This window comes from Antrostomus carolinensis, unplaced genomic scaffold, assembly GCF_000700745.2.
Source record: "Antrostomus carolinensis isolate BGI_N321 unplaced genomic scaffold, ASM70074v2 scaffold11719, whole genome shotgun sequence".
NCBI classification, from domain to species: domain Eukaryota; kingdom Metazoa; phylum Chordata; class Aves; order Caprimulgiformes; family Caprimulgidae; genus Antrostomus; species Antrostomus carolinensis.
The window spans coordinates 68,919-93,689 of NW_010340759.1; the positions used below are offsets into that span (position 1 = coordinate 68,919).

The 24,771-nt window shown below is 43.9% G+C and overlaps 1 protein-coding gene across 1 annotated transcript in view; it reads right to left on the reverse strand.

Moving 5' to 3' along the window:
* LOC104531400 (mitotic arrest deficient 1 like 1) overlaps positions 1-24,771 on the reverse strand; it is a 317,456-nt gene that overhangs the window by 60,133 nt on the left and 232,552 nt on the right. The window lies entirely within an intron of this gene.

The window sequence follows — 24,771 nt, forward strand, 5'->3', positions numbered from 1 at the left end:
TTTTTTTTCTTTTAATTGGGGGCTTATACTTATCTGAAATACTGTGCACTCTAAGATATGCCCAGGAGAGTACTGAAAAGTATTAGAGAGAGCAAAGAAAGAGGCTTTCATAAAAACCCCAGAAATTCTGAGAAAACCATACGAAGGGACAAAAACAAGAGGCTCATAAAAGAGGTCTATGAAATACCAAGATTATAATAAAGGAAGAAAGAGGTCTGCTATTTGCTCTGGAAAAGAAGAACATGAGAGAACTCAACTGAAAGAATAAAATCTAAGGACTTCAATGTTCATGCAACCTATGTGTTAATTAACCTGTGCAACCACTGCTACAGAGAGCAGAAGCACAGAATTTAATGTAAATTAGAAGAGACAACAACATTCCATTTTCTAAATGGTATTTCTGTCATTTCCATTTTGCTTTCAAGAATGGGATATGGTCAGAATAAACGTCCTTTTAATCACATTATTAACAATGCAGTAACTGATAAGCATTTCATTATGTTTTCCTAAGTGGAGAATAACTTCTGCTGCAGCACTCCCAGCTGGTAGCTCTGATGGTGAAACGCTCTGAGTTACTCCCTCTGGGCAAGGTCTTGCCCCTCTGCCCCTGTTCTGCTTTAAGGGCAGGTCAGGACCAGGATGGTTGTCCTGTCCCTGCTTCCCCACTGCCATGGACCAAGTGCTGCTGTAGGTGGGGATGGAGCACAGTGGGGAAATGTGTAAATCGGTTAACTTCATAAAACCCCTCCCGTCATATTGCACCTAAAGACTGGGACACGGCTGAGAAAGAGACAAACTGCAACTTAACACAAAGTTTCAGGCAGACTTGTTACCTGCTCCCATCCCCTGCCAGTATAAAAGCTGAAAAATACAAAGGAAAAAAATTCTATTTATTGTTGGGTTGCTCGCCAAGTGCAGAGTCAGCATTTTTGATACGTACCATCAGCATTTCTTTGTCAGTCACTCTTCTCCACCCGCTTTCACGTAGCGAGTGAAAAGGATAAAATACTTTTTTTCCCCCCCTAGCAAAATGCTTGTAAAGCCACTTCAAATTAGTGGAGGGATGCAGGCGCAGGTGCAGCTCTCAGCTGTCGCACTTGAAGATGCCGGGGTTACAAGCTGGCAGTGTCACTCGTTGGCTGCAGAACCTCTACTGCAGCAGTTCTCAGCCCTATGACTTTCCTTCACTCTCAACTTTGTGAAATCTGGACTTTTCGGAGCTGATATCACTCAATCCTTCTCTCTGATGGAACTGACATTTCAGGGATGCACTGGTAAAAGCAGAGAGTGCTCGTGAGATGTGCTATCCCAAGTTGTAATTTTCCCTTTGTAAATAACTTTTGGCCACCACTCAGTCTGGGTGGGATGACTGGGAAGCAGCTGATATCTGAAATCTCAGCCATAGCATGAAAATAGACTTTAATGAACTGTGTTTTTGAGGGGAAAAAGAAAAAAAAAAAAGAATTGGCTGCAAAATAACAAGTGATAACCATTGGAAAAATAAGCGAAGCATATGCAAGAGGAAACTCCATTAGTCTGCTAGCCATGCAATTAAAGATGGATGTGGTAAAACTCGTGTGCAAGGAGTTCACGGTGCTGCTGTGACCCACGGGCCCATTAGCTCTGGAGCAAGGGTAAGCTGATTAGCTCTGGAGAAGGATGACGGCAGAACTCATCAGCTAAGCTTGTTAGCTGCCACACAAAGTTGGTGTACCTTGGAAGCTTTGCAAAGTGATTAGCTTGGGGTGGGAGGAGGCAGCAGAGACTGTGATGGTAGATGAATAACCCAGAGCAGTCAGTGCATGGGCACGAGCTCCGCGTACCGATGGGCTGTCTGGGCTCTGCCTGCCTGGGAAAGCTGGGGAGAGGGGTTGGGGTGTGGGGGAAAAGACACTTGTTCCAGGTCACAGCATATCTGCAGCCTGCCAAGTCTGCGTCTTGGTCACAGTCAAGGTCTGCAGCTTTCCTGCACAATAGAACTAAGCCTCCATGGTCTGCAAGTCCCTCCTAAATCCCTGCCTGTCATCACTGAGTGAGCTGGGATCCACACCATGAAAAGCTGGGGAGATGGATGCTGTCCCTTTGCCAGCCCAGAACAAGTGCCACCAACTCTCCCCAAAATACTTCTTGACCAAATTCATTTTAAATGCAAACCAGAGGAGCAGGATAATTCAAGTCCAATGAAAAATGACTTTTTTTTTCCCACCTCCCTTCATTCTGCACAGTGATGCCCTTCAGTCATTCAAGAACAACAACTCCTTTCCCATTTGGGAAACAATTTCCAAATTGGTAAGGCTCTAAAAATCTCTCTTCCTTTTGTGGTGAGATCCAGCTTCAGCCCTCTAGTTGGGAATATGACCAGCATTTAATGTATTTTTATACAGCAAAGAAACCATTTTGTTCCATCTTTAAATGGTTCATAAAGCTTGTTACAAGCTGCTTCAGCCCTCCAAAAACTGCACAAACCTACCTCCACTCAAACTGCCTGTCCACAAGTTGAAGCAAAAAAAACCCAAACCAAATAACAAAAACAACTCAACAAAAAAACCCCAACAACCTTTGGTCTTTCTGTGAATTCACTACGGCTGAAGTCTTGTACCTATCAGCTTTGCTGTTTTTTTTCTGCTTTTTTTTCATAAGAACAAGACTGGGACTAGAATATTAAATATTAAAAACCCAAGCTTTAATCACAAACCCACAGATTATTTAGGCTCGATGTGGCTATAAGAGTGTAGCAAATGTCTATAAGGGTGTAGAAAGTTAATTCCTTAGGGTACAACCAAGGAGGAAAAATATGTGCTTTAACTTAACACTTTCTAATTTTGAATTGCCTACCTGCAAAAGTTAATTGCAAATGCATGGAGATGTCTTATGCATTCATTAAGTCTGTTTGGTTAATCTGCTTTTACATAAAACTAAAATAGATTCATAAACTTCTCCAAACTGCCCCAGCACTGCCAGCGTTCTTCCCTTTCTGACAAGCTTTGCAAGACTTGATTTGATTAAAAAAACTTTTCTTACATTTCCATATCCTGAAGTCAAGGTACTATGTGACAATCTTTGTTTTTGTTTCAAAATAAAGAAACTTCACAGTTACAAAGAAAACACGATGCAAGTATAACCGACAGCTCAAAACCAGATGGCAAATAAAATTATCTCAAAGCATATTGTTATTTTTACATTTTCAACACGCATATTTGGCAGTATTGCTGTCCCTTATTTTATGTAGGTTAAACATGAAAAGCAGCTGTCTGCTCACTCCAAAGTCAAGTATTTACCCCCAGGTAGGATCTATTTATGTGCATTTAACCAACTATTTATAGTCATTCGAAAACAGAAGGTTTTCATGAAAAGTGCTGGCACAGCCTTCACTATAACAGTGCTGATAACATCATCTCTCTGTTTCCACCAGAACTTCTAATTTCACAACTCCTTTGGTAAAGATGAGCTGGAATATTGGGACCTGTGATATTAAAACTTCTTTGAGCAACCCCTCTACTTCCCTAGTTGCATTTTTTGCTGCTTGTAGCTATAAATCTTCCAATCATGCAGCTAGGCACCAAGACACTTATTACTTTTATTAGATAGGCTACTAGGGCGTTGGGAAGTATTAATAGTCCATCAGAAGAGACACTGACACCAATCTCCAGGTACTGAACATCTCTGTGCGATGTGGATGGTGATGAGCGCAGGACGAATGCATAGCCAGATGAGATAAGAGTGTCACCCACAAACACAATCTCCCTTCATCCCATGAATTTATTCTCCCTACTGTCCTCTCTAGGAAACATGGCAATCACAGAGCGAGATTTCTAAAATGAGATATATGTCCCAGTCCCTTAGCAAAGCAGCAGCAGGAGCAAGTAAAACAATGAGTTTCTAGAAGTGGATATTCATCAGCAGACCCCACCTCTTTGCCCTGTTTGCTGCTCCTACCACAGCAAACAGGACTATTCTCATTCCCAAGCTTGACTGCGCAGAGATCCATTAGATTAAAAAAAAAGTATCTAAATGAGAAATGCAGCAAAAAGAAATTAGTTTAGACAGCTCCTCCTCTCTGATCTTGACTATAATAATTATGTCCATGTCGTGTGAGGCTGCACATCCTCAGCACAGCTCATTTTACCCACTAACTTCAAAATCCTCTTCTAGCTGTTCCTCTCTCTTCTCACCCACTTTTCCAGGTGTCCAAAAATTCACTCATTTCTCTTTACCATCAAGGCTCTCCACTGCATGGCCCTTCCCTAACCCAGGTACTCCTCAGCAGCCACAAACACACCTTGCTCTGCTAAGGAAGGTTTGTCGCTTTGAAGCCCAGAAGACAGTTTCACCCTCGAGCCCTCCCATGCTTTTCCCCATGCTACTCTTCCAGCCTGGAAGAGACTTTTGGGAGCAATCCATGCAGACATTAACACATCCTCCTTTCAAATCTTTCCAGACGCCCTCGTGCAGAGAGAGCTATGAAACTCTGGCAGTCAATCAAGACAGGCAGGTGACGAGGCGGTTCTGTCCCTCTTCCTCTTGCTGGCTGCCAGGTTCCTGCTGTGCCCTTTGACCTACCTCCACTGCCAATTAACAAACCAAACGAACCAACAACCACAAGTGTAAAATCATGACACTGTGCCAATCTCCACCTAGTCCATTTGCTCATGTGCTGTTCCCTCCTTCGATACTCCTTTAGGTTTTGCTTTTAGACTGTGAGCTTGCTGGATAAAGCATCTACCTCTGCTTATTTTTTCATACCAGAGTCAGTACTAATGTGGTTAATAACAGCAGCTGACCTTTGACTGCTAAAGTATTAGCAACGCCACCCATAAAGCTGTGTCATATTTAGCGAGTTGTCAGAGCAGTAGCACCATTAAAAAGCACAAGCACATAACTACTGTATGTAAAACCCTGCAAGAGATACAATCAATAGGTTGGGTGGCGATTTATTCCAAAACTGATGGAAGCAAAGGGCTCGGTAGTGAGAACTGCTGAAAGCAGGGAAGCAAGGCAGGTTAACGCTCTCATATCATAATGTTCCTACCACTTGGTTTGCAAGAGCAAGAGCTGGTGATAGCAAAACATGTGTTTTTTGAAACCCAAATGACCCCCGTGGTCTGTGGACTTTCACTGGCATACTACTGACCACTTCATTATCCCATCACTTGCACAAGGGCTTCTCCTCTATTACCCTTAATTCTTCCTTCAGCTTTTTACAGAGACCAGAGCTTTTGAGTACCCTCACTCACTCTCCTAATGATTTCTGCCTGGATTTGCAAGCTCTTTTATTCCTTCTCTTCTCATTTCGCATCAGAGGAACGTCAAGACTTTCGCTGCCTAGTGTTAGCTTTGTGTCTGTACACGATGTTCTCCCTGGGCTCACTGAGACCTGCAGGCTTTATAATTAGGGCCAGGATTCAAGCAGCACCAAGCACAGTTGCAAAAATTTCCTTCAAAACCAAAAGGAAACTTCCTCACTCCCTCCCTCCCTTCACACAGACCCTCCCTCCCACCACAGCTCTGCAGGCTAAAGATGATGGCTAAAGAAAAAAGCACTCGCCTTCCCCTCCCCAGCACAGCAAACCCAGCTCGCTCTCCATGGGCAGCATCTCACCAGCCAAGGCTGCAGTTCCAGGCTACAAGCTTCAGAGCTTTTTCCTGGTGTTGCATTAACCAGTCTCTTTGTAGGCAACCAGGGACTGCAGCAGCCAGTCTCCCCGCAGAGCTCGGAGACCCACAGTACTTCTTAGGGAGACCGATTCCCTCTTGCACAGCCACATCAGCCACTCTGCACATGCTGGTGTGACCCCGAGAACCTCAGGCTTGTGTCCCATGAGCTTCCCCTCCAGCCTGTCCAGCAGCTCCCGCGGTGGGAAGACGGGACCTGTTGATTTCTGCAGTTCTGTACAAGTGTGAATTGATGAGCTACTTCAGGAAGCTAATATTAATTCCTGGAATAACGTGTCAGGGCTGCCTGGCTGATTACCCCTCATTCCTGTCTGCTTACAAACAATGATTACAGTCTAATCTCAGCACTCTTGGAGGAGCTCCGGAGAGTACCCTTCATCTACTGTAATTACATTCCCGCTCCCTCGGAGCTGAGGCTCTTATTCAATCCTAGCTTTATCTGCAGACTAATCTAGTCGGCTGGAATGGAGGTAAAAATTACTCCAAAGAGCTGCAGTAAGCTCTTGCTCTGGCTCCAAAGCCAAGTTAAAGAAACCAAATTGTTTTGTGATGGTCAGACAAAGGCACAGGAGGAAGGAGAGACAGATCCAACATATGGTCAAAGCGAGTGTTTGCTGGCACTGCTGACAGGGGTTACTTTCACACAACTCAATGAATCTTGTTTTCTGCAGATATGCTCAGCCTGCTGTGTTTCCTTCAGCCTCCAGAATGCTCCCACCCATTCCCAGAAGATGAATATACAACAGATATTTCTGGAAGCTCTTTTAAAGGAAAGCCTCTTCTCAATGGGACCTGGTCATACCATCTCCCCAAGTTGCTCCCGTGCACTTCAGTGAGATGTCACATGGTACTACAAGGCAGTAAGTGTCAAAACATGACCAGCTTTTTGAATGTGATGGGAAGTCCTAGCTGTTTCCAGAACTTTTGTTCGAAATATCAAAGACAAATAGAGGATACTGCTGATTTAATCTGCAAAGGCTTCCAGGCAACTTCATTTTGCCTAAAACCCACTTCTGGGTAACCATGTACGTCAACACCCTCTAAATCCATTTTCTGATTATGTTATTTTCTCCAAGACCTTCAAATTATAATGTTGCTGTAACTCTGTTTCCCTTCAACATAACTACATTCTAGAAGGACATCAACATTTCCTGCCTCTCCTGTTAAAAAACCACACAGTTTTATACCCCCTCCTTGTGCAGACACGACTGCAATCCTCTGCTCAGCCACAGGGAAGACATCTCCCTCCAAGAATCCTGTGCTGCCCTCCCTTACTGGTGGCACTGGTGGTGGCAATGGGACAGGACAATGGCAACATGTACTGGCAACCACAGCATGGGCTCTCCAGTGACTGCAGCATGTGCTACGACTGTCAGCACAGGCTGAAACTCTGACCATTGTTTCTTATTCAGTATTGCTAGAGGTGGCTGCTAGATTAAGCAGGCAAAAATCAGTTTGCACATGTTGCAATCACATTTTGCCTTTCCTGGGGGGTCACATCTGTAAGCAGCCACCCAACCCTGTGAATGAAGCAAGGGCATGTACTCCAATCATGCCTGAAGCACATATGGTTTAACTGCAGTAATCTGGGAAGTGAGACATCACTCCCCAAAGTCTCATCTCCCAGAAGGCAACATGATACCTGGGCTGCCAAAGGTCCCGTGTTTTAATTAAGTGTTAAATCTAGTTATTTTTTAAAAAATCTAGTAAGATGTTTCTCCTTCCCACAGTGCCGTCACTCTTTGCTGTGCTGTAATTCAGTAAGGAGAACAGTTAATTAAGTTTGAACAACAGTGTCTAATGACTTCTATTTAAAGCTGTTCATAAAAAACTATTACAAGCCCTTAGAAATGATCTAACTTTGGAAGCTAACATGGTACCTTAAGAGAATAAAACAGTATAGTCCTGCACACTCCCATTTCTTAGGAACATCTTCTACCAGAAGCAGAACAGTGGAGCAAGGCATCTACTACTGCTCTACAAATGCTTCTTTTAAATTTTAGTCATGATGAGAACATCATAAAAATAACCAAATGTCTCTGGATGCGGGGATCAAAATGAGTACTGGCAGCATCACTGCACTGTTAAGAGCAGTTACACTTAAAATATCCTTCAGACACAGGAATAACACAGCTGCTTCTAACCTGTGTGGAGCTGTGGCCTTGAGGAAAGAGAGATGGAAAAGCAAAAAGGTCCTGAAGAAACGAGAAATACAGAGGAGACAACAAAATGAGTCTAGAAAAACCAGACAGCAGTCCAACCAAAGTAGAATCACCCGGACTCTCAACAGGAGAAGGTAATCTCACCACAAGTGGCTTAAAGAGGGATCTGAGGGTACCAGGAGGGGGAATGGAGGGTCAGCAGTTCTGCTTGACATCTGTACAGCTTAGTGCTTACTCTCATCTCTGGCACTCAACAACACGCACAGAGGTTATGCTGAGCCATGTGATGGTTTATAAGGCCACTTCCAGCCCTGCACCAGAGAAACTCCAAGAGTAAAACACACAAGAGAATTAAGACACTTCAAGGGTAGATGATAAACACTGGAACTAACGAAGAAATTAATAAGAAGGCTGTTCAAATATTAACCTAATTTAGCACAAAAGAGGAGATCTAGTGCAGCATTAACCTCAGACAGACCCTTTAAAAACACATCCTGGAAGATGTGTGCTCATTGCACTCACTCATCAAAGTATCTAATGAGTTTCTTCCCACCTGGTATCTCAGATCTGGAGGGAACCCCTCGAGGTAACTTGCTTCCCAGTCTCACCTCCCACTTAATGCATAGACTTAGAGTTGTTAGGATTGCAGAAGGGAAAAGAAACATTATTTTTCTTCTTGTTGTTGGCAGAGAGAAAGTGACAAAGACAACTATCCATCACTGCTCTTCATGAACTTCACATAGTCACAATGCAAGGATCACACTTGATTTATTTTCTACGTATCCCTAATAAAAAGACCTCTGCTCTGACTCTACTCGAGCTAAATCTTGCCAACATAATAAACAGAAATATGAAAATAAAGCCTAGTTTCATTCTCTTTTTTGAAGTCAGCAAAGGCACCTGCTGAAGGGATTTCAGCCTTCCCCCAGAAAGGAGGTGGATTCCACTGGTCCCCCATGATGAGGACACACGTTTACCTCCTTGCTGTCAAAGCCATCCTGGGTATAATGTCACCATACTGCTCTCCCTGTAACTTGGCACCTTCACTCACTTTGCAAAATCATCTGAAAGCTCCCATAACCACATCTCTTATCCTCAGAGGATTGTGAATCACCGAGGCAGGATAATACTCTAGGACCTGAAAGTACTGAAGTTGTTAAAAATAAATTAGTCTTAAAATTGGATGTGTATAGCAGTGGGCAAGAAAGGAGCAATATTGTAGCCTGGCTCCAGAAGGTTTTCAGGAGTGATATAGAGAATATGAGGCCTGTAAAACTTATTTCTGTACCAAATAAAACTAAACAAGGAACAATAAATTCCCAGGTCAAAATAACACTTACAAATAAAGAAAACCCTTCCTCTCCTGTATAGTAGGATCCCCTAAAATTCTTAAGGAAAAAAAAAAATCCCTGAGGATTTGGTTTAATTACTGGGATTTTCAAAGCCTCTGAGACAAAGTACCATCCAGAACACTACCAGAAAACTGTCTGAGCAATGGAGCAAGGGATAGGGTGTTATTACAAATCTAGAAATTAACTGAATGAATTAAAACAGGAGATATAAACACATAATCAATATTCAACATAGCAAAAGATTACACTGGTGTTCCCCAAGGACTGGTTTTATCTCACGTATTCTTCAGCTATTTGCAAAGGAGAGCGAGCTGTGATGCGGTGAGTCCGCATATGACATTATTGGCTTGGGGAGCATTGAGCTGACCTTGGCTAGTTTGCTTCTTAGAAGCATTAAAACCCTTTGTCTTCACTGTGGGTTATCTTGGGAGAGGTTCACTTGCTTTAGTTACAGAAAATATGAAAACACAGCTGTTTAGCAGTTAAGGAGAAACCTAAGAGAAAGTACATAATAATGAAGATATTTACTCTTTTCTTGCAAGATGCAAGGGAAATGATACCCAGAGGAACTGAATGGCAACTTTAAACAGATAACAAACTCTTTCTCAAACCCTGAATTGACCTCTGGAGCTCACTGTCACAGGCTGTCTCTCAGATCAAGCGTTCAGAGAAGTCCAAAACTGAATTAGATAAACTCATAGCAAGCTACTAGCGAAATACATTTACCAAAGCTTATGAAAAACATCTTTTATAAAGATACCGGGCCATTTTCTTAGGCTGGGTTACACCACAATGTGCTTTGATAACTGAAAATAAACCATCTTTCTACATTTGAACAAGCCTGAAAAAACTCTCTAACTTGCAAGCAATAAAAATTAACACTTCAATAGCAACTTGCACACCAGAACTGGAACACCTCAAGGAACTAGCAGAGTAAGTACTGCTCCCATTCCACAGATGGGGAATGAGACGGAGTAAAAAACAGTTGTTGGCAGAGCTGGATTACAGTCTGGGGATTCCTGGAAGGTGTCCCTGCTGATGGCAGGGGGGTTGGAACTGGATGATCTTTAAGGTCCCTTCCAACCCAAACCAGTCTGTGATACTATTACAACTTTCCAAAACCCAATCTATCAGTTCACTCAATTCCCTACAGGCTGCGATTTGCACGCAGATATTTACAGGCAGCAGGGGGTTGGCAGGCTCAGGAGAAGCAGAAGAGATGTCATCCAATTTGGTCAAGAGCTCCAGCAATGCCTCTTCTCACTTTTTATATCAGTTTGTGCACATAGATGGATTTCTGAGGTTGAGCCTGTCCACTGTCAGCTAGGAAGCAAACTGTTCAACTGATACCCATATATCAGTATATGGATAGCTGAGGAAAGTCTGACCTTCATGGTTTCCTCTTCTGTGTCAAGCCAACCCTGTGACCAGCCACCAGCTCTCTCCACAATCCAACCCCTCGCTTCCCTCCAGGTGACCATATTTGCTTTCCAAATGTTCTTCTGCCAGACACACGTCCTCCCACTGAGCTGCACAATCCAATATCTGCACACATTCGCTTTTATGATTTAAAAAAAAATAAAAAATTTGGAAATGAATTTAACTTTAAAACCTGTAATGGCTTGAGGAGTCTCTAGAGTGAAACAGGAGGAGGGAAGGGGGAACCTAGGTTAATAAAAGCTGTTAATTAGAGTCAAATTTGCTGCTTAATATGTCAAGAACTAGTGAGTTACGAGTTAATCAACTGTTCTAAGTTCCTTGGGAGAGCAATAAACCTGAAGCCTGAAAATGGAGGAAGGACAAGGTCACGGCCTACGAAGAAGGTATCTTTAAAATTGCTTAACCCTAAGGTCCAAGCTGGGAGCATCCTCAAAGAGGTCAGGACTTCCCCCGTTCTGAACATCCTGTTGTATCACTAATTATCAGCACTCCAAGTCTTTCACAGTACAGTCAGGTTCAGAGCTATTTCCTTTTTCCCTTTTCATCTGCACTAGTTGGGACTTCTATAACGTGTGACAAAAGGCACAGAAAAGATTGGTAACTCTTTGAACCCCTGATTTTTTGTTTCCACTGTTCCCTTTCAAAGGATGTTGCAAAAACCTAAAGCAAAAGGCAGAAAAGAAACATGGAAGAGTCAGAGAGTATCCGTCAAGCCCTGAGTTCAGGATCCTGCATTCCTTGTGCGAGAGCTATGAACAACATCTCCCTACACCACGCAGTGAAAGGAACTGCCACAGCAGGAACTGCTTTAAAGAATAAATTAATAAAAACAGCAGAGAAAAGAGAGTGAATAAAGTCTGTCAAGAAATGAAGGGTTTTGGAGATTGAGCATTTCCCACATTTTAATGCATCTGAGAAATAGAAGGCAAATGATGGGTGATTTTCTTTTGCCATTGAACTATGGAAAGATTTAATCTATTTTCACTCCAATTTACTCTTTGCAAGTCTAGCCTAGACGGAGTACATTCTTCTTCCCTGCAACATGCTAGCCATCATTACTGCTTCTCTGTGATTGCTGAGAGGAGAAAAGCTGCAGTTGCTATGGGATCTCTGCCATCACCCAAGAGCTGTCCCAATGGGGAAAAAAAGGGGAGCCAGAAGATTAAGTATTTATAGCAGAGGATTCCACCAGACTTTCAAACTTCTGCTAAAACAGAAGGCATTAAAAACATTTTTTTAATTGAGACACAGCAGTTATGAACCCCGTAGCCACACATACACCCAACCCAATCAAGCTGTTAATCCATGAATATCGTTCATCACTCAATGGCAGTTCAGCTGGGCCATCTTAGTCATGCAGGTGAGTTTTTGCCGAACGAAAAGGAGGAGGGAGGCTCTTTCATCTGGAGAACTTTTGCTTGTACTCTATCCAGTGCTCTGCCCTTCGACACCAAGCTCCTGCACAGAGGCTGAATTATTCCTCTTTATAATGATCAAAGACCAAGACAGGGCTGTTTACCGCAGAGACGGGAGTAGAGGTTGCAGTTGGGGCTGCCAGGCAGGCAGGGAATGTGGGAACAGCATGACACGAGGCTTGCTCCTGGCTCAATGGAGCATCACAGAACTGAACTTTGCTCAGTGTGGGCTCCATGGTGGACCACGCTTTCTTTGCTCTTGCCACCACCTCTGCATTCCTCTTCTCTTCCCTGCACGGATGCTGCTGAAAGTTTTAAAGGGAAAAATCATTTCCCTAGGAGATTTCTTCTCCTGCCTTGCAACCTCTACTTAGTTTAGGGGGCAAATATGATATCTGACTGTTGTGGAGACAACATGGACTCCTGAGGTTGGGACTTGGCAGGGATAGGAAGAACAACAGATGTTCATAGATTTCATTGCAAAATATAATTACCCACAATTTTGAACGCTACATACAACATACTCTTGTAAATGGAAAACAATGGGAAGTGCCCTCTATGTCCTTGTGGATATCTTGGGTGTTCCTCCAGATCTTACCTATATTTTCCATACTGCAACATTTCAGCCCTGCAAGCAGAAGCCTTAAGAAATGTGGGGAGCACCAAGGATTGCTTCACATATAGCAAAGTAATCTTTTTAGGGCTAATTTTCTTGTTCTCCTACAACACCCAGGTCCCGAGGGAAAGCAGAGCCCAAAGCTAGCCCTAGATAGAAAGATGAGTTCCTCTGGCATTAAGATGCTTGTAACGAATCGGCAACTTAAAGCCATCTTTCTACCAACAAGGAGTCTTTGTGGTTCCTCTATAAGCCGATAGTTCAAAGTGACAAATAAAAGAATTTGACGGAAGCCATTACCACCTACAAAGCTGTTGTACATTTGTGAGTACAAATGGGTCAATTGTGCCTAAAACTTGCAGTTTTATTCAGCTGGGAGCATAATTCCATCTTGTTTTAAAAAAAAATAAATTTAAAAATCTACAATTTTGCCTTCCCCTAACAAGCAATTCACCTGAAGCATTAGCAGTTGAACTATCAAGAGCAAATGCAGTGTCATCCACAGCTCCTAGGTATGACTGTCACTTCCCAAAAGGCAGGTGAAGTACACTGAGGAAAACTAGATCTCCTCATTGGGAGAGTGACCAGCTATCTCCTGACATCCACAATATTTCAGACTCCTTTAAAACCAGGCACTTCCAATAAGCTCCAGGAGCAATCAATCCTTCGCTCTTGCTGAAAACCGTTGCTGCACAGAGGAAAATAAACCCCGGAATATCTCAGCAAACAATTTAGGGTCAGAAATTTTTCTTTTCTGACAATTAGCAGAAAGCCTTTCTGTACCTCCTTCAGCAGCTGCCGAGCATGGAGGGAAGTGGAGAGGGTCACAACCTTAATTCTGGACACAAATTGGCTGCTGGTTCTCCACTGCTGAAAGGGGGAGAGGAGGTTACGGCCATGGAGTAATGAGCAAGATTACACTGCAATCAGGGAACGGAGATGTGAGCTGGAGAGACGTGCTGAAGGCAGGGAAAACATTCCTTAAATTAAACCCCTATTGTTCCCCTTATCTCTGCCTCGGTGGATAAACCATGAGACTCTGAGCTCCCGCCAGGAGCCAGTGTGAATAATTCCAGAGCATTATTCCTACCTGTTGGCAATATAGCAGTCTATGCACACACATGCTTTCCACTTTTTTGAGCCATACATACAGGAAGGTAAATTTTCTGTAATCCTTGGGAATATTCTTTCCTTTCCCCTTTTCCCAATAAAATTTATACTGTGTTTTTTCAAGATGAAGGGGTGCAAGCTGCACTGCTGAGAAATGATAAGCGCAGTACGTGACTCCTCAGCACTTTGTGCATTGTTAGAGTGAGGTTATTAACAGGACTATGGGGGGGCTGAGGGCAACGAGACTATGGTCTGTATGGAGGGTGATGTGTGAAAGCAAGGAAGGCAAATGCAAATTTTCAGAGGAAACATGCTCCATTTGTGAGGTGAATTAGAGCTGAGATAGACTGTGCAGAGCCTCACACCTAAAGATAACCTAATGGTAGTAAAATCCTTCCCAAAGAGGACTGCAGGACAAGAACTACATGAAGATGGCAGGACTAGTCTTGTCAATGGACATCTGACCCAGCTTCCATGTTGACATGCGCTGTATAAAAATAAGAAAACAGCAACAACAGGCAACTGTAGCTCTCAGCACCAGAGACTGTGTAAGAACTTGGGAAATACTGTGTTGGAACGAATACAATGTGCTTTGAGATCCTCATTCAAAAGACTTTGTGTGAGACTGTAAGGGCACACCACATACAGCATGCTGTGATGCTAAATATATCCATGCCCACCGAGAACAGCAGCAATTTGATTCGAGTTCTATCTTTCAAACTGCTATGGATATCAACTCTTGCTTCCTTCTTCTCATTAACACTGCTGTAAAGTGCCTGGCACAAATCTACATCAAATGAATGTAATTACAGGGCAAAATACATCACATTAACTTATATGTCTGGCCTTCTCTTGCTTTTTCTGTCTTAATGCTGTTCTTTCCCTCCTTCCTTTTTTTGTACAGCAGTTTTGTTTCTATTTTTCTTCACAATTCATCTTCTTTGTCCTTCTTTTCTTTTAGTCTTTCACCTGTTCCTTGTTTCAAGCCCAAAGTTGATTGCTTTCCATTTTTTTTTCAAGTTTGATTGATTTATTCTGCACTTACGTAAATGATTTTATACAAAGCATATAAACTATAGAACTCCCTGCAGAATACCATGAGCACTGCTACCATCCGTGTAGGTAAGGGGGGGAAAAAGTGAAGTTAATGAAGTGCTAAATTAAGTAAGGATCTCTTACATCATACTTTGAAGCTTGCCAAAATCGGACTCTTCAGATGTACTGCAATCTTCTGAGATACAGGTCCTTTGCAGGCAAAAATCTTTATACTTTAGTGTCAGACAGGAAAAGAAATACAGATTCTCTCAGCTGCTACAGCAGGGACCAGGGGACAAGGTAACCTTTCAAATAACCAGGCCTCGAGTCATGAGAGGCTGGCACCCCAGAACAATGTGATTCTTCTTGCCTACTATGGAAAAGAAAAGGAAGGAAGACGAGGGAAAGTATTTACTTTTCCTATCTCATCCGAAACACCTGCAGGACTTCAGGGAAGTGATCTCTGTTGAAATTCATTGTATTTCTCAATCCATCCTTGCTTAACTCATCTCATGAAACTCTTAAATGGTACCCAGGCTGTAGGCTGGCTCTCTACAGAGATGGGAATTACATCCCTAATTACAAGATATGGTACTGCCCTAATAATAAGTACTGTGCTCAAGAAGTCCCCACCCAGGGGGATGAGCTCTGACCTCTTTTAACTAAGACTGCAAAACAGTTGATAAGAACATTAAAGCAAGTCACTGCTGCAGAAACCACGTGTTCACTTGTTCTGAGCACGCTGGTGCTGGTTGCAGAAGTGAGCTTTTAAGCACATCTCACTAGTCTGAGTTGGTGGTAGTTGTGTGGCCCCCAGTGCTATAACATAGATTTGGGGCAACAGCAGACGGAGGCGTAGAAGGGGAACTAGAAAGCCAGATCATTTTACTTCCACAGTATTCAGTGTTTTACCCCACAATCCCCTAACAGCACCAGAGCAAGCTCAGCTCAACGGGTCCATTCCAGGTATCGCTGGAGAAATTAATCTGAATTTTTCATGCATCTTCAGGATGAGCTTTCCCAACCCCTGGAGATTAATAGATCTTCTACAGAACACACCCTACCCCAAAAAGAACTGGGCCTTGCTAAGCTGTCATTATTGCTCCTCATGTTTCCTTTCAAAGAGCACCTCTTGCCCTAAGAGCATTCTCCCTCCTAACACTGGCAGGAAAAGACTGCAGCAATTTCTAACTGGGGACATGTTTTCTTCTCCAGCACAGATTCATAGCATTTAACAGCAAACCTTCAATTATCACAGCACATGACCGTAAAACTTGTTCAAGTGGAAACGTTCAGCTATTTCTAACCTTGCCTTCAGTCGCCTTCTTTCTTTTGCCCCCAAAGCCATCTAAAACAGTATTCTCCTGGAACGTCGGCGCAGCCTGCCTAGCACAAAGTTAAACCATAAGTCAAAATGATTAAAATTATATGGAAATATATACATCTCCTTCAACATTGCACTGGGAACATGGCTACTAATGGGACATCACTACACATTACTCATAAGGCCAAGACGTGGCATTTCCCAGAGAACCTGCACATTCTCCTTTTTATGGTGGATGACTTATAAGCAGCAATCACTCTTTTCCTTTTGGGACTGTGTCTTCCATAGGCATAATTTGAGTCCTTAAAATGAACCCTCTGATCTGGATTCCACCTGCTTGGGGGAAAAAAAAATAAAAAAAAAAAAATCTTGGAAATATATAGCAACAAGAACCTGGCAGGACAAACTCACACTCCCACTGTGCCAAATTGCAAGTTTAGTAATTCTGTTTTCTTCCCGCTGAGTGGAAGGTGTCATTAGCTGCTGTATTTAGAGCCACAGAAAAGATTCTTGGAGCAATCCCCAGCCTCTCTCTGAACCAGGTGGCTGATGACCACAGGAGCTCTCTGCAGCTGTGGACCTTCACCTTCATCTTCCTGCAGTCACCACTTCAATTTTCACAGAAAGGAAATAAACGGGGCAAGTGGCACGATATGAAGAGAAACCCTCAGGCTATGTCGTCCTCCTCCAGGCTGAAATTCATTCCTGAATCAGGGCCACTTTAAAGTCCCTTTGCTGCATAAATCACTTCTGGGTGCTTTTAACTCAAGAATACCTTTCCTTCTGGGAGAGGATTTCTCCTCTAGGCCGGTCTCTGTGGAGCACCCATTGAACCAAATCCTCATTTCTGAAGATTAATATAACAATTGAAAGAATCATCCTCTTACTGTGAGCCTTGGAGGGGAGCACAAAAGGCTTGGAAATGTCCTGCAATCACACACGTGTGCACCTGGACTTGAGTCTTGTCTGCTGGCAACAATCCTTTTGAGAACGTCAGCCCATCTGACCATGAGAAGACCTCCTGCTTACACAAACGTGCCCATCCACTGAGAATGCCCGAGCTGGCTTTGCTGGCAGCACCGTGCGACAAGGAGGAGGAATGGCAGAGCACAGTTGTGATTGCTTGATGAGATCTCAAATAAATAAAGATACAAATCCATAACCGTAGGTGGTCTTTGTGATGTGTGCAATGAGGAGGCGAGGGAGAACATGAAGAATTGCTCCTTTGATGTAGTGACTGAGGATGGGAAGGCTCTGCTGCTTCTAGATTTGTTTGGGATGGTTGAAACGAAGACCACCTGTGCTGCCTGAGAATTGGGAAAATCTGTGCAAACATTCATTATTTATAAGATAGCTGTCCAGAGGCAAATTGCCTAGAATCCATTAAAGGGAGAAATCCCAGCTCCCTCTGGCAGTCGCCTGGCACGGGCCTTCTCCACTGACACAAAGAGAGGGGAAAAAAAAATCACTTTAATTTCTAATTAATCTTCTGGTATATAATACTTTTAATTAGGGAAAAAAAATAAATCTGCACAGTCTTTCAGAGGAAGGAAGGAGCCAAAACCAAGGCAAAAGCTCTGGCATCTTGGCCGTAGTTCAGGCCTTGTCCTCTTTAAATCTGCCAGAGCAGGTGAACCCTGCAGCCGGCTGCGTTGCCCTCCACCATACAACCAAAGCTCCTGCAATGCTGCAGGGAGCTGCTTTGGAGATGAGGAGTGGGACAACGTGTGCACAGACTTGGCTATTTACCCGGGAAAAGAAAATCCAGGCGAAGATAAGTGAGGGGGAAGGTATGTGAAAGATGCCTTGGACAGAAATGAAGCAGAATCTATTAGACAAAGCACGGACAAAGCACACAGAAAGGCTAGAGATCCAACCCATACATTATCTCTTCAAAATAATGATAATATAATAACAATAATAATAATAAAGTTCCTTCCCAAAGCCAAATTTCCTAGCCCTTCTTTCTCCTTCTAATGTCTGTCTTCCCTGTATTCATTATTAATGCCACTGGGGGTACAGATTTGCACTTTGGTTTCTGAAAAATTAATTCAATGATTAAAATTTCAGTCCCTGAGTGATGGAAGCAGCTCTGGCAAACTGGAGATGCCCCTTTGCAGTCTGTGGGCCTTGGGTATGCTGCCCGCTTACCCCCTGCATGAGAAGCCTCCCTACAGACCTGTAGATTTTCAAGGGGAAAATCTGGTAAGAAAATGTGTTTTTAAGTTGATCAGGTTCTGCTTTTGTGCAGAAGCCATTTCAGTTTAACACCCTATCAATGCTCAATTAAGTGCAGAGAGGGAACCCCAGGTTCCTCCAGGGGTGAAGTACTCATGGCTTTCTACACAATCCCCTGGGTAAGTGCGAATCTCCAAACGTAAATATTAATCAACACTGTGCGTCTGTCACTTGTTGGCAAGCTGACTGCAGGCTGAGAGATTTCCAGTGTGGCTAATGAAATTTTCTATGACAATGTGCTTTAAAATGGAAGAATAGCAGAGAAAAGGCCCTTGGAGAAAGACATCTTCTTGACTCACAAACAAGGTCTGTTTTCTCATCTGCACCAACGTCTACCAGCAGAAAGAGTAAGATCCAGGAACCTGCAAACTGCTGAGGAAAGGGTGTCAGATCACACAGCATCCACTCTTTGAGGAGCAATTTCTCACCATTCCAGAAGAGCAGAGACCCCCCACTGCAAATTCAGTATCAGCTCAGGAAGGTTCTTTCCTGGGCTGTGGCAGAGCTACCTCTTCAGCTTCCCATCAGCTCCAGATCAAAGGAAAACACAGACAAAAAGTTAATGTAATTCTCCACCCTCAATCCCTGGCACTGTTATTTTTATTTATTTTAAAACAAATATGTGTTTTCCTGGAGGCAGGAAAATGCTTAGCAAAGCTCTGAAACTGAGAACCAACTTTCTCTGAAGCAACAGGATTAGTGACAGCCCACGTTGCACTTCATCAGGGTTATGACAACTACAGGAACACTGAATGCTCACTCAATGCCAACTCCTGGATTCAGACGCTGAGTGTTTCCTCCTGAAATATTTTATCAAAGCAACTTTTCTAAAAACTCTACTAAATAATGAATTTTGGGGAAAAAACCTCTTTGCTAGCTCCAGAAGAACACATGCTGTGTATATCACCATCACAGTGCTACCAGGAACAAGAAGCAACGCATGGAAAACCTACTTTTTACCACATTCACTGAAACTTTGTAGGGTGAATGTGTGGAAAGTTGGTTGCTTGGAAAACTTGCTGCTTTTCTTCCTCGAGATGTGGCTTTGTGGAGGTTTCAGAATACATGAGCTTTTATGTGCTGTTCAACTCTTGAAGTTATTCTGAGCTGAGAGCCTTTAGTACTGCGGCCCTACATCCACAGGACAAATGCTCAGATGCTTTCATGTGCCTTCCCACCTTAGGACAGGTTCATTCATCCTGCTCTTAAAGAGTCCAGGTGGTTTTACAGAACCTGTGGCTATTAAATCTCCCCTTCTGAAAAGGCTCCAGAGCAGGATACATCCCACACTGAGCAGCATTGACTCCAGCTCTGTGACACCAACACACCTGAGAGATGACGTGCTGGGGCGTACAGCTCTGGTGCTCCGTGCAGAGCAAAAGAGGAAATGGAAATGCTGGAACAAGCACTTTGGCACAGCTTCTTGGCTGGACTAAAGGTTTATTCCTGGGATGCTGCTTTCCTGCAGACTAAGGAAAATTAAATTTAGCACTTTGCAAATAAATAGGTTAAGGCTGAAAGGACACTATTTAGGAATTTACTGCTTACAGCAGCCTCAGAGATTATAGATCCATCACCGTCTATTACATTGCTAGTTACTGCTTCCACTCTGTCTATCTTCTCCACTTACAGAATGGTCCTTTCATCAGGTCTTTTTCTGTTCCAACTTGAAACTGTCATCACTCTAATGGAATTACATGAAGAAAAACAACTTTGAGCACAGTGACTGTGCCAAAAAGCCAAGGACATCTCCTGTGCTTTGCCAGGACAATGTGGTGAGATTCTTGCCTGACAGAGAGATGCACAGATGTCTGAGAGCCTCCTGGGAAATACAGCGAAGGATAGCTGTTTACACACATGTCCAAAACCTCTGGGCCTCTGTGCAAATGTCAGCTGGGCCCTTTCAACACCCAGAAACACAAGAGCTTTCGCAGGGACCAGCAAACCAACAGCTGACTGGTAACCCTTGCTGCAGAGTCATCGTAGCTACATTGCACGTGGCAGGAGAACCAGTCACTCACTGAATGCACCGACACGATTACAAACCCCTGTCTCGTGCTGCAAGTAGCTCTTCCACTATCTGCTTCATATAAAAATCATCTGCAGACAGTCCCCTCTCCAGAGTCGGATACGTCCCAGAAATGCAAAGTGACAGCTACCACATGAAACACTCTCCAGAGCCTTCCATTAAGACAGACAAACCTTTCAGTTTAAGGTTGAAATTTATGTCAGTTCCCCCGAACACATTTGAGATAGATCCACTGATACCAACCGCTCACTTTAGCTGAAACTGAATACAGATTAGGGAGAAATTAAAATTTTCAGACCTCAATTTGCTATATTCCCTCCATGACACAGGCAGACAGGCTTGTCTTTTTCTAGAAGCTAAAGATGCCATCAAAAGATAATCTTGGGAGTTACCAAAGCTGGAGGTCATCCCCAGCTCTCAAATTCCCTACTTCCCCTGCGGAGGAGAAAGCAGCAATGTGATTTAGCAATGAAACCTTACAAGACAGATTTGACATAAAATATCTTTCCACACTTCTTCCTCAAAGGATGTTCTCATGCAATTGGCAAATGAGAATAAATTAAATCCAAAATCCTAAAATAGTGCTGTTACCTGCTCTTCCCACTAACGCTCACGTGGGGCAGAATGAATGGTATTTGTGTGTGGAGTTAGGATGATTCACCTACTTGTTTGAAGCAAATGTGAGGACAGGATAGGTTTTTCACCATTTCCACGTATATGAACAAAGACAGTTGATACATTATTAAATCCTAACATTAATCTGTATCCATGTTAAGTATTAATTCCTTAAGTATACAGAATGTAAAGAGCTGAGCTGCAAAAACTGTTGTTCTGTAGCAGAGGATAGGAGTCCATCGAATCACAGCAGCCAGTCCCCGTAACAAAGCTCTCCAGAAGGTTTTTCAGTTTACTGCTGCATTCTGTCATTGCTCCACACGTACAGCACTGTGACAAGGACACCAGCAGTAATAGATTCATATTGCAACACTGACAGTACACGTTATGATCTGGAGAACCTGCATGGCACGCTGGGCTTAAGACTCCTTGATGCTGTGAAGTGCATCAAATCTTCAACAAATGCCATGGCTGAATGCTTGATGTACTTCCAACCCTCTCCAGCAATAACTGCCTCCAAATGGAGGTGGGAAGCCACGGAGCAAAGCAGAAGGTACACTCACAGCAGTTATTAGTTTTGCTTTCACACAATGGGTTTCTCAAAAAGAAAATGTAAGAGACCTCTGTTTAGGTAAAGGTCTCAGGGAACACCCAAATGCAGCAGAGACTGGGATCCCAGGAAGAAGAGCTGCCTAACAAGCTTTGAAATATGGGCTCTTATCTTAAACTGGCAAGCCAGTTTGAGAGGAGGCGTATTAACTGGTTTATGCAACACTAACTTCATGGTTAAGAGCCATGTAGTAATCGAGCATTTAGACTTCGAAGCGTGGAAGCAATACAAGGATGACAGAGGAACACATGGCTGTGAGATCCCAGCTCCTGTCTCACCCCTGACGGTGGCCCTTTGGCTGCCAAAGGGGACCTGTGACCATGACACCCCATTCTCTGCTCCTCACTATTGCCCCACTACACCCCTCCCCTGTCACATGCCAAGCCTTGTGGGAAAGGGCCAACCACCTCATCATCCAAACTAAGTGTAGGCTGAAACCTTGTAACTCTGAAATCCTAGATAAAGGCACAACACAAGCATCTATATACACAACAAATAAAGGAGAAGACCTTTACATGAGCCCAGATCCACTGTTCAGATGGAGACAATAGATGTCCCAAGACCATACCAGCATGGGAATCCTTTGCTATGCTTCAGTATTTATCAACATGTTTTTATATACATGCACACACCCCCTCTTCCCTCCCTGGAGATTAGAGAATCTTTTGCCCCAGTCAAGTTCAGGTAGTAGATATGACTCCCAAAGCAAGAGATAAGTCCTAATTATATTTGTATTTAAACAACGTGCTGCTTACTCGAGAAAGAAAAGAGACAGCAGCTGCCACTCACTCTTGCTGGTGGCTTTGTGCAGGCTGAGCTGGGCTGTGATGATCTGGGGCACTCACAGGCTGGTGGGTGCTTTGTTGGGTGTTACCAGTTGCATCTCGCCCCAGAGTTGTTTCCTGGAGCTAACTGCTTTTTCTAGAGGTTGGCTCACAAACCTGTTCCTGGAACATACATGGAAATGTGAAGGAGCTGTACAAAAATAATCTTGAACTCCCCCAACAATGCTCTGCCTGCACGCCCTCTGCACTGCCAGCCAGTCCTTGCAGCCAGCTCAGAGGCTTCAGGGATGTTCGTGCAGGATCAGAAGTGGAGGAAAGAGCCACAAGCATTGCTAGAGTCCCTGACATCATTTGTCATGCAAGGATGGCATAGAAGACAATCTCATGACACAGTCTTGCCGTGGCTGAACACGCTGGCCTTGGAGCAGACCAACGCCAGCACAGAAGTCCAAAACTGACCCAAGGCAGGAGATGACCTGTCCCCTGTTCCTCATGTCCAAAGACAGACGAGTAATTGAGCCTGTGGAGAAGCCAGGAAAGATGGCTGAGATGCAGGGTACCCAGAAACTCAAGACTTTTCCCCTGCAAAAGGATAAAAACCTCCAGCGATTTCCACTCCTTTCATTTCCAGCTTTGAACATAACCATATGGGGGTTGTGGTTTGCTGACACGGCTCTGCCGTGTTCTGTGAATTCACAACAGAGCGGTCGGGGAAAGCGACAAGCGTGAATCAAAAGCTGCTTTGCAAAACACCCATTTCATGTGTGCTGCAGTGACACATGGTATTCCCCCATCGCCTGGACTTGAAGGCATCACCTTCTGCTTCAAGAGCGTTGATCGTATAGGCTCTAAGTAGAACATCTTTTGAAACTATCAGAGCTCAAAAAAATAAATTAAATAAATTGAAGAGATTTAATGCCAGTTAAAGGTGGCAGGTAACCACAGAAAAGGAAAGGAGCGGCCATGCTACCCCAGGCCCCTTGGCCCACGCTGGCTGCACCACATGTCTGAGGGACAATTTCCTGCATCCATTCCCATATAACAAAAGCTGGCTGTACTGGTTACATCTCCAACCTGTTCACACACAGCTTCCCCACTGCAGAACATTTTAAAAAGCTTCTCAAACCCCTGTGGAAGTCCGCAAATGGTAATATCCTGCACCCAGGTGAGAGGGATAGAAGAAACCAGAAGGTCGAGTGACCTAGAGCAAAGCCACGCAGTGATTTAGCGGCAGAGATGGGAACAAGAATCCAGGAGGGGTTTGCTTATGTCCCCTCTGCCTTATCCATTATTTAACACTGTCTTCGCCTCGTGGTGCGTAAACACAGCCCTGTCAGCCCACACAGTCCTTTGTAAGCTGTTCAAACACAGCAGCGGGGGGACGCAGACATCCTTCTCTCCTGAGACCTCCCGTGGGGAGGCTGGGCACAGCCAGCGACAAGAACAACCCTTCTTCAGCAAAATGCAGTCACGCAGGTGCTGGGAACATGGTGGAGGGGAAAAAAAAAAGGCAAGGAGAGGCTTTTATTGTAGCAGGTAAGTCAGGCAGGATCTGCTCTGCCTCCCGCTAACTTACGCTGACACAGCAGCAGCTTTTGTGTTGGGCACAGGGCCTGCCCGGCTCTGCCCTGCGGCACGAGGATGGAGTCAGTGGCTGCCCAGTTTGGGACACAGGCAGAGCTAGAGCACAACTTGCCCCTACACCACATGTCCTTCCAGGGCCACACACACTGCTGTGCCAGCCTGGATGCTCTGGTTTAATTAAATTCTCATCAGCGAGTTATGGTCCGTGTTGGTGCACATGACTCTCCCCTAGAAAGTATGGGCTGTGTCTCCCATTTCCTTAAATAAGAGATATTTTAATGAAGGAAAAGAGGATTTGGAGGGAGGTGAATTGCAAACTTACAAAAAAAGAAAAAAAAAAAAAGGTGTATTCCAATAATTTGGTTACTTATTGTTATTGCAGAAGCTGTAAAAGCAGATGCTGGGGTTCTTCAGCTGGGATGGCTGCTGTCTGCCGTCACCTGGATGAGGCCACCAGCAGTATTGTCAGTGATGGCGGCTGAAGTCAAGTGGGAATAACCTGAAAACTGCCTTTTTTCAGTGCCCTGCTCTTTTGCTGAGAAAGACGGAAAGCAGACATTTTCTGCCCCAAAACAGGCCTTGTTTTTGGAAGCGAGGGGCTGTGAACCTGCTCCACAGTGTAACACGTCAGTCACCACAACAGAGAGGAAAACCTGAACTCATTTCTGTTACCTGCTGCACCCATCAGCAAGACAGATCTCTGACCTTTCAGAGAGACTCACACATCCCATCCTCCCATTAGTCAGGAAAGACTCAGTCACTGGAATAATTCTCCAACATCAT